General features: G+C 45.4%; 1 protein-coding gene across 1 annotated transcript in view; it reads left to right on the top strand.

Annotated features, from left to right (window-relative positions):
- Positions 1 to 713: 713 nt before the first annotated feature.
- The window catches only part of ccnd2a (cyclin D2, a), a 116,242-nt gene continuing 105,267 nt past the window's right edge, over positions 714 to 11,688 (top strand). Inside the window, exon 1 of the mRNA XM_018726234.2 lies at positions 714 to 846. The gene's annotated coding sequence lies outside the window, so the exon portion shown is untranslated. The remainder of the gene's footprint in view (positions 847 to 11,688) is intronic.

Raw genomic sequence — 11,688 nt, 5'->3', positions numbered from 1 at the left:
TTGCGTTCTATGATAACTGGTAGCGTAATGGTTAGCGCTTCTCTCTTAGATCCGAAAGTCGCAGGTTCGATCCCCAACCTCCGGCTGTAGTACCCTTGGGGTACCTTATCCTAAATTGCTCCAGCTCTATGGGTAAATGATTGTAAGTCGCTTTGGAGAAAAGCATTAGCTATTTATGTACATTAGGAGTAGCTGCGTAAAGGTTATCTAGTAGCACACGAACTTAGATCGTGGACGAAGTGAGTTTGGAAGAGGTGACCTTTCAGAGACCTTTTTTAATAAGTGTGGACAAAGAATCAGCAGTTCTGAGTGAGAGGGGGAGGTCGTTCCACCACAACGGAGCAAGAACCGAGAACCCCCGTGTTTCAACTTTTGCGCGTGGGACCGCCAAGCGGACAGATGTGGAAGAGCGTAGCGGTCTGGTTGGTGTGTAGCGGTTGACCAGTCTAGTAGTAGATAGCTGGGAGCAGTTCTATTGATGCGTTTGTAGCCTAGGTTATAACCAGGGACTGAACCAGGCTATTATTAAAAATATTGCAGTTGAAATTACGTACAACGGTACTCGCACCATTTTATATTTCAAGAGGTATTATGCTGATCAAACCGACATACTTCGGTTCTTCCTAAATTCAGATTTATCGGAAGTTTGTCGATACAAAAAGCGAAGGACGAGCGCCACCTGATGCGAGTGTTCGTAATTACAACGTGTACTATGTGAATGTACAGGGCTGCAGCCAATCAGAGCGGCACTACAGAATCTGTAAACAACACAACTTGCGCGACTTCGGAAGGCGCTGGAGCGCGAGGGTGTCGGGATGTGCGCGCGGTCCTCACCACTGCTCACAGGTGAGCCTGGATATTCTGATACTGTGTAAATTCTTACTATTAAAGTTATTATTCATCTGGGTACATGATTATTAAGTCTTCTGATTTTTCGTGACTGGAGTGGAGATGTACAGATCGAACGTGGTCTCCGGGACGAATTCTCCTCAGCAGTTAGTACTGGTAATAATTAGTGGTTCTTTGTCGTTTTTGTGGAACAAGTATATATAATTGAACAACTGAACAGTCCCAGGTGTTGCGCAACTCTGAGGCGCACCTCTCGCTAATGATCGCAGCGGTGGCGAAATAATTTGTCGGGGGGGGCAAAGAATATCAGCAACAGTGTTCAGTACATGATTTTATAAACAGATGTCGGCGGTGGAAAAAATCTAGGGTTGCCTGAAAACGGAGGGGTGGCAGACCCTCTAGTTCCGCCTATTTTGTACACACTCACTCACTGTATTTCTGCTCTGCTCTTCTACCACCGCCAGGCAGGCGGTAGACGTGGTCTGTCTGCGTTGTGTGTGCACTTTCTTAGTGGGTGTGTGAGGACTTAATGTTCCCATTCTTAGAATTCGCAGCGTGTGTTTGTCCCAGCGGAATAAACAAGCGAAAAACGAGCGAAAAGGCTGGAGGTGGAGCCGCTGGTGGAGGGGAGAGAGAGAGCGAGAGCGCTCGCGGCGGTGCGCGCGCGGCCGTTGAGATGGTATCTTCGCGGCGGGTCGCGCGGAGGGCTCCGCACGCTCGAGCGAGACACGTCCCGCGCACGGCCCGTGTGTCAGTGCGCGAGAACATCCACGCGCGCGCACACATAGATGTTCAAACTGTCACGTATCCATCTCCACACACGTCGTACTTTCAAAATTCATACCCCCAGGTTACAAGTTTACTTTCAACTACTGTCAACTCTCTGCACCACCTGTTATGTAAAACAGAAAAAGTTAAAATGTGAGCAGGAGTTAGAGTAGTTAGAGCTGCTCCTGCTATAGTACCCGTGAGTGAGGTATTAACATTAAAAACAGGAGGTGGAGTAAAAATGTTCCAGCTGCATATTATTAGTAAATCATTGTAAGTTGCTTTTGGGGGAGGGGAGTGTGGAATATCTAAATGCGAGATATTTCTATTTATAACTGCTTAATATTTGTATCTGGCTGACAGTAGTGCTTTGGACTGTTTGGTTGCCGTGTGCTTAAACTTTGACTTCTTATAGGAGGCTCTTTCTTGACTGTCCCAAGAGCTACACGTGTAAAAGGTATTGATCTGTCAGTAGTTTTGCGTGGAAATGTCACTTCCCGTGCGAAACGTTCATTAGTCATCTGCTGCTTTCCCGGCGTCATCGAAGATGCGTCGCTGTGACTGTTGGAGTGTTTCCTCGCAGGAGTTTCCGAGGCGATGCAGACCTGGTGAGTCACAGAGGTACGAGGTGAGAGGATGAGGAAAAGTGCCCCCCCCCCCCCCAGTGGGCTGTCGCACGTGGAAGTGAGGGAACGAATATCCGAATGATTCACGGTGCTTCTGTTTGCAGGCATTCCTTCGGTTGCTGTTTCATTTCACACTCTGGTTTTCAGCAGCAATTGTGGTAATAGGAGGCAAATGGTTGTCCGAGACAAATTTCCCATAAATGGGACAATAGATTCTATTCTATTCTATTCTATTCTATTCTAATAGATGCTGGGTGCTGACTCATTGTGTTTAGCACAGGTAACAATGTTGGGCTCAGTTAGAACGTTAGAGTGGCTCTTCCAGTGACTCAGAAGCGAAAAAAGGGGAACTGGGCAAACAAATTTGTGTTTTGTGATGATGAGAAACTGCGTCAGAGGTCAGATCATTCACACCTCGCAAGTTAGTAGGAACCCTGGCCTGGCGTGGTGGTCATCACCACTAGCGTGGGGTCTGTGCCCGAACGCGCCGATGCGATGGATGGAGAAATTTCACACTCGCTCCGCTTTTTCAGCGCTGGACTTTTTGCAGAGTGACACAGACGCGTTTGAGGTGTCTGACAGCTGATCAACAGGTACGTTTCCTGTCAGTTAACTGCCTGTGCCGTGAACTTGCAGCTTAATGTAAGCGATCGCAGTGCCGACTTGATTATTACATCATTAGCGTCTGTATCTCTGACGATCGAGTCTCTTCTTCCTCATTCAGGCACAGAAATAATCTGACCATGACCAGTTCCATCATTTTTTTTTCCATTCCTTAAAATTAGCAAAAAGTCAGTGTTTTTTTGTATGATTATGATGCGCTTAAAAAGCATCAGTCTCTGCGAGGATCTGGATTTTTTTTTTTTTTTGTTTAAAAAAAAATTCTCGGAAGTTCTGTTTCCTTGCAGAAAGCGTTGGATGGTAAATCAGATTTCTCAGAAGTGTACTTTGGCAGCTGAGCAGGACTCAAGCTATGAATACACTATGCGGACAGCCCAAAAGAAACGGTTTTATCTTAATTGTTTTTGTAACATAGCCAGTTTAAATGTGCTGGATGAAAGTTGGGAACATTTTTGCTAATCAGTCATATTGTCATGAAGACATTTGGTGATTCAGATGAAAAGTGCATTACTGGCTTTCCGTGCTACTTAATTTCACATTTCTAATTGGTGCTGAAATGTAAATTTGATTTGCGTATAAGAACCAATCTTTCTTTTTTACTTGCCTAATAAAGAAGAAAAGCGGAGTTATAAGTTCTAATTAAATTTTGTGAGGGATGTCAGGTGCCCAGACAGGAAGTGACACGCCATCGCAGGCTGTTTACAGACAAGGCTCCTTAGCCACACGGAGGCTTTGCAGAAGGGAGATGACGTCATTGTTTCCTGCAACCCTTCTAGCGTGCAGGTGTCAGAAAGGAGCAGTTGTTTCCAGAAACAAAAAAAAAAAATAAAAACGAAACAAAACAAAAACAAACCACAGCAAAACCAAGAGCATCTTCCACTGCAGCTCTGGCCTCTCCTGTGACCTGATTTGTGACAGCAATCGTTGGCATCTGTTGCTTTCACCTGATGGCTCTTTCTGTGATCTGACTACATGGGAAGAGTTTTTTTTTTTTTTGTGTTCTTTCAGCGATTGTGGTTTTTTTAACAGTCAGGGTCAAAGCACATACAGGCTGCTGGCAGTCAGCCCATAATGATAATCTCCCTCCCACCACCGCACCGGCACGTTGAGGAAATCCGTCGTTCGCTGGAAGTATCGCCCTCCTACTGTTGCTTTTAATTTCTCAGCGCGTGGAGCTTCTCGGAGCTCCTCTTCCTTTAAACCGTGTAGCGTGAGAGGGGGGCCTCGGACTGTGGTGACAGTTGGCTCATCGTTGCTAAACAGAAACCCTGGGGAACCCCTTCCCCCTCCTTTGCTTCACCACCAGGACAAACTGTATTTCGTATTTCGTTGAAAGGGAAACGGAGAGTTTTACTTCTGCAGTAACACCAAAGAAACAAGAATTCGTTCATTGAGAAATATCAAAGCAATTAGGATGTTTTTACTGATACTAAACATAGAATATATACTTGTAAATTATGGCGTTCAAATTTTAAATGCAAATATTTCCTAATATTTTATGTTTTGCTGCTCAGAGAAAATTGTTTAGAGAATTTAGAATATATTAAAAAAAAGGCTGAGTTACTGATCTTTGAATAGTGATAGTTAAATCTGGAGTATTTTGTTGTACTGATATACAGTACTCTAGTCACTTGAATTACTTTCTGGATTTGGAAATGTCTCCACCTGGTGGCAATAACGTGAACACGTTGAGTCCTGTTAAAATACACAAGCTTGACGATTTTCCCAGAATTTCAATGACTATACTGTAGATTCCCCAAAATTATGCTACCTTTATCTGACCAGTTCTTACAAGAATTGTAACAAATAATTACTCGTGCCACAAGTAACAAAATGTTATTGATTTGAGGTGTAGAACGCACACACATTGTCTGAACCGCTTGTCCCATACGGGGTCGCGGGGAGCCGGAGCCTAACCTGGCAACACAGGGCGTAAGGCTGGAGGGGGAGGGGACACGCCCAGGACGGGACACCAGTCCATCGCAAAGCACCCCAAGCGGGACTCGGACCCCAGATCCCCCGGAGAGCAGGACCCGGTCCAACCCACTGCGCCTCTGTGCCCCCCCCAATATGTAGAACAGTAAAACATTATTATTGCTCACTCACTTTTATTAATTGCTTTGGGGTCATCCAGATTCTATCCTGGAAGCACAGGGTGCAAGGCTACTTTGACAGGCATCCCATCCAGGGTGTACCCAATCACAGAGTAAGCCCACATGCACATATTCGTAGCCACAGTCACGCACTACAGGCAATGTAGAGTCCCCTCTTGATCTTAAACACATGTCTTTGGACTGTGAGAGTAAACCAGAGCACCAACAGGACACACACACAGAGACTAAATCAGGTTTAAGCCCAAACCCAAACGGCTTAGGTGCTGCGATGCAGCAGTGCTACCTGCACAAATCACAGAGGCATATAAGATTTAAAACAGCCTGAATGGGGTGAATGAAACAAGACTGTCAAATCTGCCAAACTGTAGTTTCTGTAATACCCGCTATGGTTAATACCCATACAGAAGGGACTCTGATAACACACAGAGATGCAAGAATCTTTCTTTGTAATTTTTTATAATTAAAATTAAGAATTTATTCATTTATTAGATGTTGTTTTTGCCAGGGTGTTCTATAAAAAAGGGAAAACAAAAGTACATTTCACTAAAAGATGGCACGATATACATTTACATTAAGTCATTTAGTAGACACTTTTTTTCCCCAAAGTGACATACATCTCAGAGAAAGAATTGATTCTGGAGTACAGTTAATTTGTCATGTTGTACCATATGAACTTGGGTACATCACACAAGTAGCATAAAGGTTTATCCATTTTTTTTACAATTTCTAAACACAATATTTAAACAAAAATTTCTATCACACAAGTTGGCACTTAAAGATCTATCCATAATTCACCAATTATATAAGACATATATAGTATAGCCTTGAGAAGGGAACTTACTCTGAATTCATTCAGTAAAATTACCCAGCTGTATGAATGGGTGAATAATTGTAAGTTGCTTTGGAGAAAAGTGTCAGATAAAGGTAACATGATTCTAGAAATAGTCAGTTTGTCTGATCCCACTGTTTAAACCAACATGTATCGGGTAGTTACATGGAGAAATGGTAGAGAGTATAATTAAACAAAATAACATTACACAAATAGTATTATGTAGAATTTTTAGGAAATACAAAGGTATTTGTGCTATAATACAGACTTATGGAGTAGATAGGAAATCTTTGAATAAGTGAGTCTGAAAGAGATGCGTTTTGAGACACACATTGAAAGTTGTGAGGGATTTAGCAGTTCTGAGTGAGAGGGGGAGGTCATTCCACCAAATCGGAGCCAAGACCGAAAATGTTCATGGTTTTGATTTTGGACCTTTTGTGTGTGGGACCATCAAGAGGCCAGAGGTGCAGCAGTGTGGTTGGGGTGTAGCAAGCGATCAGGTTCTGTAGGTATTGGGAAGCAGATCCGTTCATGGTATTGTAGGCTGGAAGGGCTAAGGGCAGAAAGAGACCACGGTGACAGTCTTGCTGAGATCCCAAAATATCTCCTAATGTCTCTCCAGTGTAGAAGAGCATTGAATACCACGGAATTTTTTAATCAGAAGTAGAATATTATGAAATTTCTAATTAGAAGATAAAGATTCTAACACTTAAGTAACATGAGAGAGATTCCATGAGAGTTCATAAAAAAATCCAGCCTAACCAGGATCCCACTACTCTGGTTCCTCAATTTACAATTAAAATTAGGACTGGATGTCAATTTGTAACTCAATTTGTCACTTTTATCACTAAGTCGCAATCATTAAAAGCCGAACATTACAGACATTCCTCTACTTACTAACAAGTTATGTTCTGTACAAAGCTGTAATAAATAAAATTCTGTCTACGTGTTCCATCTATTGATTTTCAGTGGCCCCTTCTCCAGGTGCTTGGCGCGCTATATCCGAGGAATATACGGCAGGGCACATTTGGCGCGATGTCCATTGGTGATGGTTCAACACTGCAATTGTAGAAATTTAATTTTCATGTCAATTTACAGTGAACACATGAAAACATTGTTTTGCTACCAGTGAATTATTTTCACCTTTTCTAGTAAGTCAGTAAAGGAGGTAAGAATAGCCAGCAGACCGCTAATAACCTCTTCATCTGCTACTGAACACACTTTTATTTCAGTTATAGCATCTGCTAAATGAATAAATGTAAATATACCAGAAGATGTAAACGTACCGGTAAAAATGTCTCTGTTGTAATTATTTATTATTGCGCAGTCAATGTAATAAAACTTTTCAAAACAAATTACCACAGTGACTCAGTACAAAACATAACAACTGTGCAGCTATGTTTCTGCATCCAAAATGTATTCGTCTTAAGTATTGCTTTCTTATCACATATTAATTGTAGAACTTCAGCGTGTGTGATTGAAGTGCGCTTGTAGGTACCTTTGTTTCTGCATTAATCGATGTGGCACAATGAGTAGCGCTGCTGTTTCGCAGCGCCTGCTCGGTCTGTGTGGAGTTTGCATGTTCTCCCCGTGTCTGTGTGGGGTTCCTCCGGGTGCTCTGGTTTCCTCCCACAGTCCAACGACATGCTGTTCAGGTCCCCCCATAGTGTGTGAGTGACAGAGAGAGAGTGTGTTCCACTGATGTATGGATGAGTGACCCAGTGTAAGTATTGTCTCTAACAGTGTAAGTCACTGCGGTGAATAAGGTGTGTGGGCTGATAACACAACACAGAGCTGATTGGAAGTTGCTTTGGAGAAAAGCGCCTGCTAAATAAATAGATGTAAGCGTAATAAGTGCAGAAACAGTTCTGAACAGTTGTTGCTCAACTAGTCCACTAGATGGCAGCAAATGTGCGTTTTGGTGCTGCAATGAATTACATAAAGGCGCGAAGGGAGGTGTCGCTGTAAACTAGCTAATATAGGCCTTCTCATTCTTTACTTTTGACGTCAAGTTTTTATGAAGTTTTACGCAAATATAAATATGTATTTATCTCAAATATTATTTGTAAATATGTTTTATTAGCTAAACTCACCTTTAACAGCTTTTCTTTCCTAGTGGGAGGGTGCACTGGCAAAGCGGACTTGGCCGGGTCCTGCTCTCCAGTGGGTCTGGGGTTCGAGTCCCGCTTGGGGAGCCTTGTGACAGACTGGCGTCCCGTCCTGGGTGTGTCCCCTTCTCCTCCAGCCTCGCGCCCTGTGTTGCCGGGTTAGGCTCCGGTTTGCCGCGACCCCACTCGGGACAAGCGGTTTCAGATAGCGTGTGTGTGTGTGTGTGTGTGTGTGTGTGTGTGTGTGTGTGTGTGTGTGTGTGTGTGACTGGAGCGTGATATCAGTATGACATGTTAGTTCTTACAAAGATTAAAATCACATTTTTTCTCTTTCTCCGGTAAGGTAATTCCGTTAAGAGTTTAGCTGCAACTAAAAGTACTAAATGTTATTTGTGCAGTGCGGGTTTTTTTCCCCCACTTGCAAAAAGACAGAGCACATCAGATGTTATGGTGACATCGGTTTGGTGTGCAAGACAGTAATGCCGGTTCGTCACCGCTGGTCTGCGTGTGTGTGTGCGTCACATCATCGCCGATTTTGTGTCGCGGTGACGTCACAAGCTCGGCCCTCGGAGTTGTCTGACCACCTAAATGAGGAGCATGCTGTAGTAACGCAAACGGGACCAAGGCCTCTCGTGGAGAGTTTGTTACCCCAAGGCCATCACTGAAACACACCAGGTTTCCATGCGCATTTTGGGACACAAAAGAGATTTCGGAGCTGTTGGATTGTCACTTGACGGGTCACGATCGGTTCGGTTACCACATGCACACGGGCATTTATTGTGCCGTAGGCTTCTTCCAGACTGAGCGGGCTGTTTGAGGGAATCGCTGGGCCGCACGTTCCTACCGGCAGTCCCGCTGTGACGTGGCCTGACGTGGCCTGGAACTCATGGTATTCCTCTGCAGGACTCCACACAGAGGCCCTATGTATGTGGTAGCTCAGGCCCTGGTGCCTCCAGTCCTCCCTCCCCATCCTCTGCTCATGGCCACTTGGCCTTCAGGCTTGGGTTCGACAGGCAGAGATGAATGGCTTGTTTGGAGAAGACAGCCTGGCCAAGCTGTGCTTAATTAGAACAAATAAATGGAGTCGATTGGGGGAAAGTTTACAGGCGGTGGTGGGAAGGGTGCTCGTTTCATGAAGTGCTCACAATTTGTCTGGATTTTCCACAGATAAACACCATACGCATACAGAGGGAGGTTGCGTGGACATTAAATGCTGTGTTGCAGGCAAATGACGCGGCCTGTGGTTTTTGTCTGCGTGAATATGTGCGTGCAACACCGTGGCCAGAAAGGGAATGAAGAAAGTGATGGACCTTTGGCCCAGCGGGGAGGGGGGGGATCTGCCCTTTGAGCGCGGTCTCGGCTCCGCTGTCCTCCACCCCCGAGGCGCGAGCAGTGCTTTCGGGTTATGCGAACAGGCCATAAATCGTGCCGCCGCCCGTTTCTGTGGCAGAAACATCAAAATGCGCTTGAGGTGTACGGCTGATTCAAAGGCTGCCATTGTGCGGAGGGCCCTTTGCAAAGGAGCTTTGTGTCGAATGTTTCCCCTGCCCTAACTATTGAAAAACAGCCATTAAACTGAACCGGAGACGCTAAGCACTCCCAGAGGAGAGGCCCACCGTAAACCGGCTTGGAAAGACCAAGTGGGCCCCTGTCCAGGGGCCGCCAGGCTGGTGGAAACACGTTTCTCGTTGAGTTCCAGCTTTCTGGTGGAAAGCAGAGTAGCGTTCACATGTGACGGGGTTGGAGGGGGGGGAGCAGTGCTGGTGGAAGCCCCTCTTTCAAACTCCCAACCTTAATGTCGGTAAAGACCTCCTGTATTTACCTTGTGGACTCACTGGAACTCTGGGACAGCTCAGATGACCTACACCTGGATGCTGTCAGCGGTATATTGGCCGCAGGAGAATTTCTCACAAACTAAGATTTACTCTACAGGCTGGGCCTGGTTTGCTTGTGATTCGGGGTCACGGTCTTATGCATCACGCTCGTGTGTGGGACCGATGTCGAGCGCAGCACCGCAGAGGTTTTAAATGGTAGATGTGAAACAAGTCCTGATTCTGAGTTCTGATTTCTGCAGACAGGACCGCCCAGGCCTCGCAAGTATTATACCGTGGCTGCGTAGCAGGGGCGCTCCAGTAATTGAGTTTCCAGCGAGGAAGGTGAGTCCAGACGTGCTGTGGCAGCTTTGGAAGTGGAGGAAAACGTTCCGTGAAAATGTGGAGTCGAGCCGGCATCGTAAACGACAGCAGGAGGCGCTCCCGTTTTCGCTACCTACGCATTTCCGAATGGAGCTCCGTGGCCGTTCTGAATCGCTTAGAGAGGTTGCAAGGCTAGCGGTGTTTTGGTTGGGAACCTGGGTGGGCGTTAACAGAAGAGGCTCGCCGATGGAGCAGCGCCGACCCCCCGCTCCTACAGGTCCAGCGGTACCACCAACCCAACCCACCCCACTGGCTGCGAGGAGGAACAACTGCCGCCTTTGTTGGCCAGCGCACCCATCTCCCCAATCTCCCACGCGGTCCACACAGACTTTTCCCACTGCCTTTGCCAGCAGTCCTAAGCCATTTAACAAAGTGGCGCTGAGATTGGGGAGGGAGCCTGCGCACGCGTGCTGACAGGATGGAAAATGTGAGGGAAGGAGCCCTGGAAAGCCCTTTTCTTGATGCCCAACAGCGCCCCCCTGTGGCCTGGCGACCGCAGGACTGTGGTGCCAACAGATGCCTAAATATATTCATACCTACACAGAGTCTTGTCCTCTGCGGGAAGTTCAGAGAGGCATCCCTTGATTTCAGAAATTGATCTATTCCTGAAAATGGTGTGGATATCAAAATTTCGCACACCGAAAGCCCGTTTCCCATTACTGTAAATGGGGGGAAAAACAAAAATGCGTTCTCGGCTCAAAAATATCACTAAAACACCGTAAAACACCTAAATAATTGCCAACCCATGACTTCAGCACAATATAAAGCGCGTTTGAATTTACGCTTATTTGTTTAGCAGAGACTTTTCTCCAAAGTGACGTGCATCTCAGAAAACGATGCAAAAGTCATTGGATCTGTTACCTTTGCCGTCCTTCCAGACCAGAAAATTTTAGGAAATGCTGAGCAAATCCAGGGGTAATTCCCACTTTTCTTTTCGGTTAATCATTGAGCATTTCCGCTGAGAATGTTGAATTCATGATGCACAACTTTATAAAACGGCACACTGCTGCTAAAATGGGCATACATAACCTGAAAAGCCATCGGCAAGACTTTTCCGACTAATTGCTGTGCTGCCTCCGCGATCATTCAGTTAAACGGCACGCCCGATACGACCAGCAGGAACTCCTGGGGAAATTCATACGCTTCTAATAACGCAATACCCACATTCCTAACGCACCAACAGATGGAGGGATCTGGATGCAGTACATTACCGCACTTGCACTTCCAATTCATTTGTGAAACGCGCGGCTTTCAAACCTTTTTTTTTTTTTTTTTTTCTTTTTTTCCAACGCAGTTTAGATAATTTCATTTGTGATTATTGTTTTTGTCTTGTGAATTGGAAATTGGGTATGAAAAGCTAAGAGCTGTTATGCTGAAATTTCAGGGAAATAGTTTGTATATCGAGGGATATCTCTATTGGATTTAGGTTGCATCATAGTACTGCATGCAGCTGTGAACATATTGCACCCTGGGTTATGGATGAGAACCAGTGGTACATTTGATTGGAGCCCTTGAGCTGTTCGACCAGCAATGTAATCCTTTGGGATGTGGCCCTGTGGCATTGTCATTTGCTTACCT

The sequence above is a fragment of the Scleropages formosus genome, chromosome 21, assembly GCF_900964775.1.
Source record: "Scleropages formosus chromosome 21, fSclFor1.1, whole genome shotgun sequence".
Classification (NCBI taxonomy): Eukaryota; Metazoa; Chordata; class Actinopteri; order Osteoglossiformes; family Osteoglossidae; genus Scleropages; species Scleropages formosus.
This window is presented reverse-complemented; position numbering and strand designations above follow the sequence as displayed.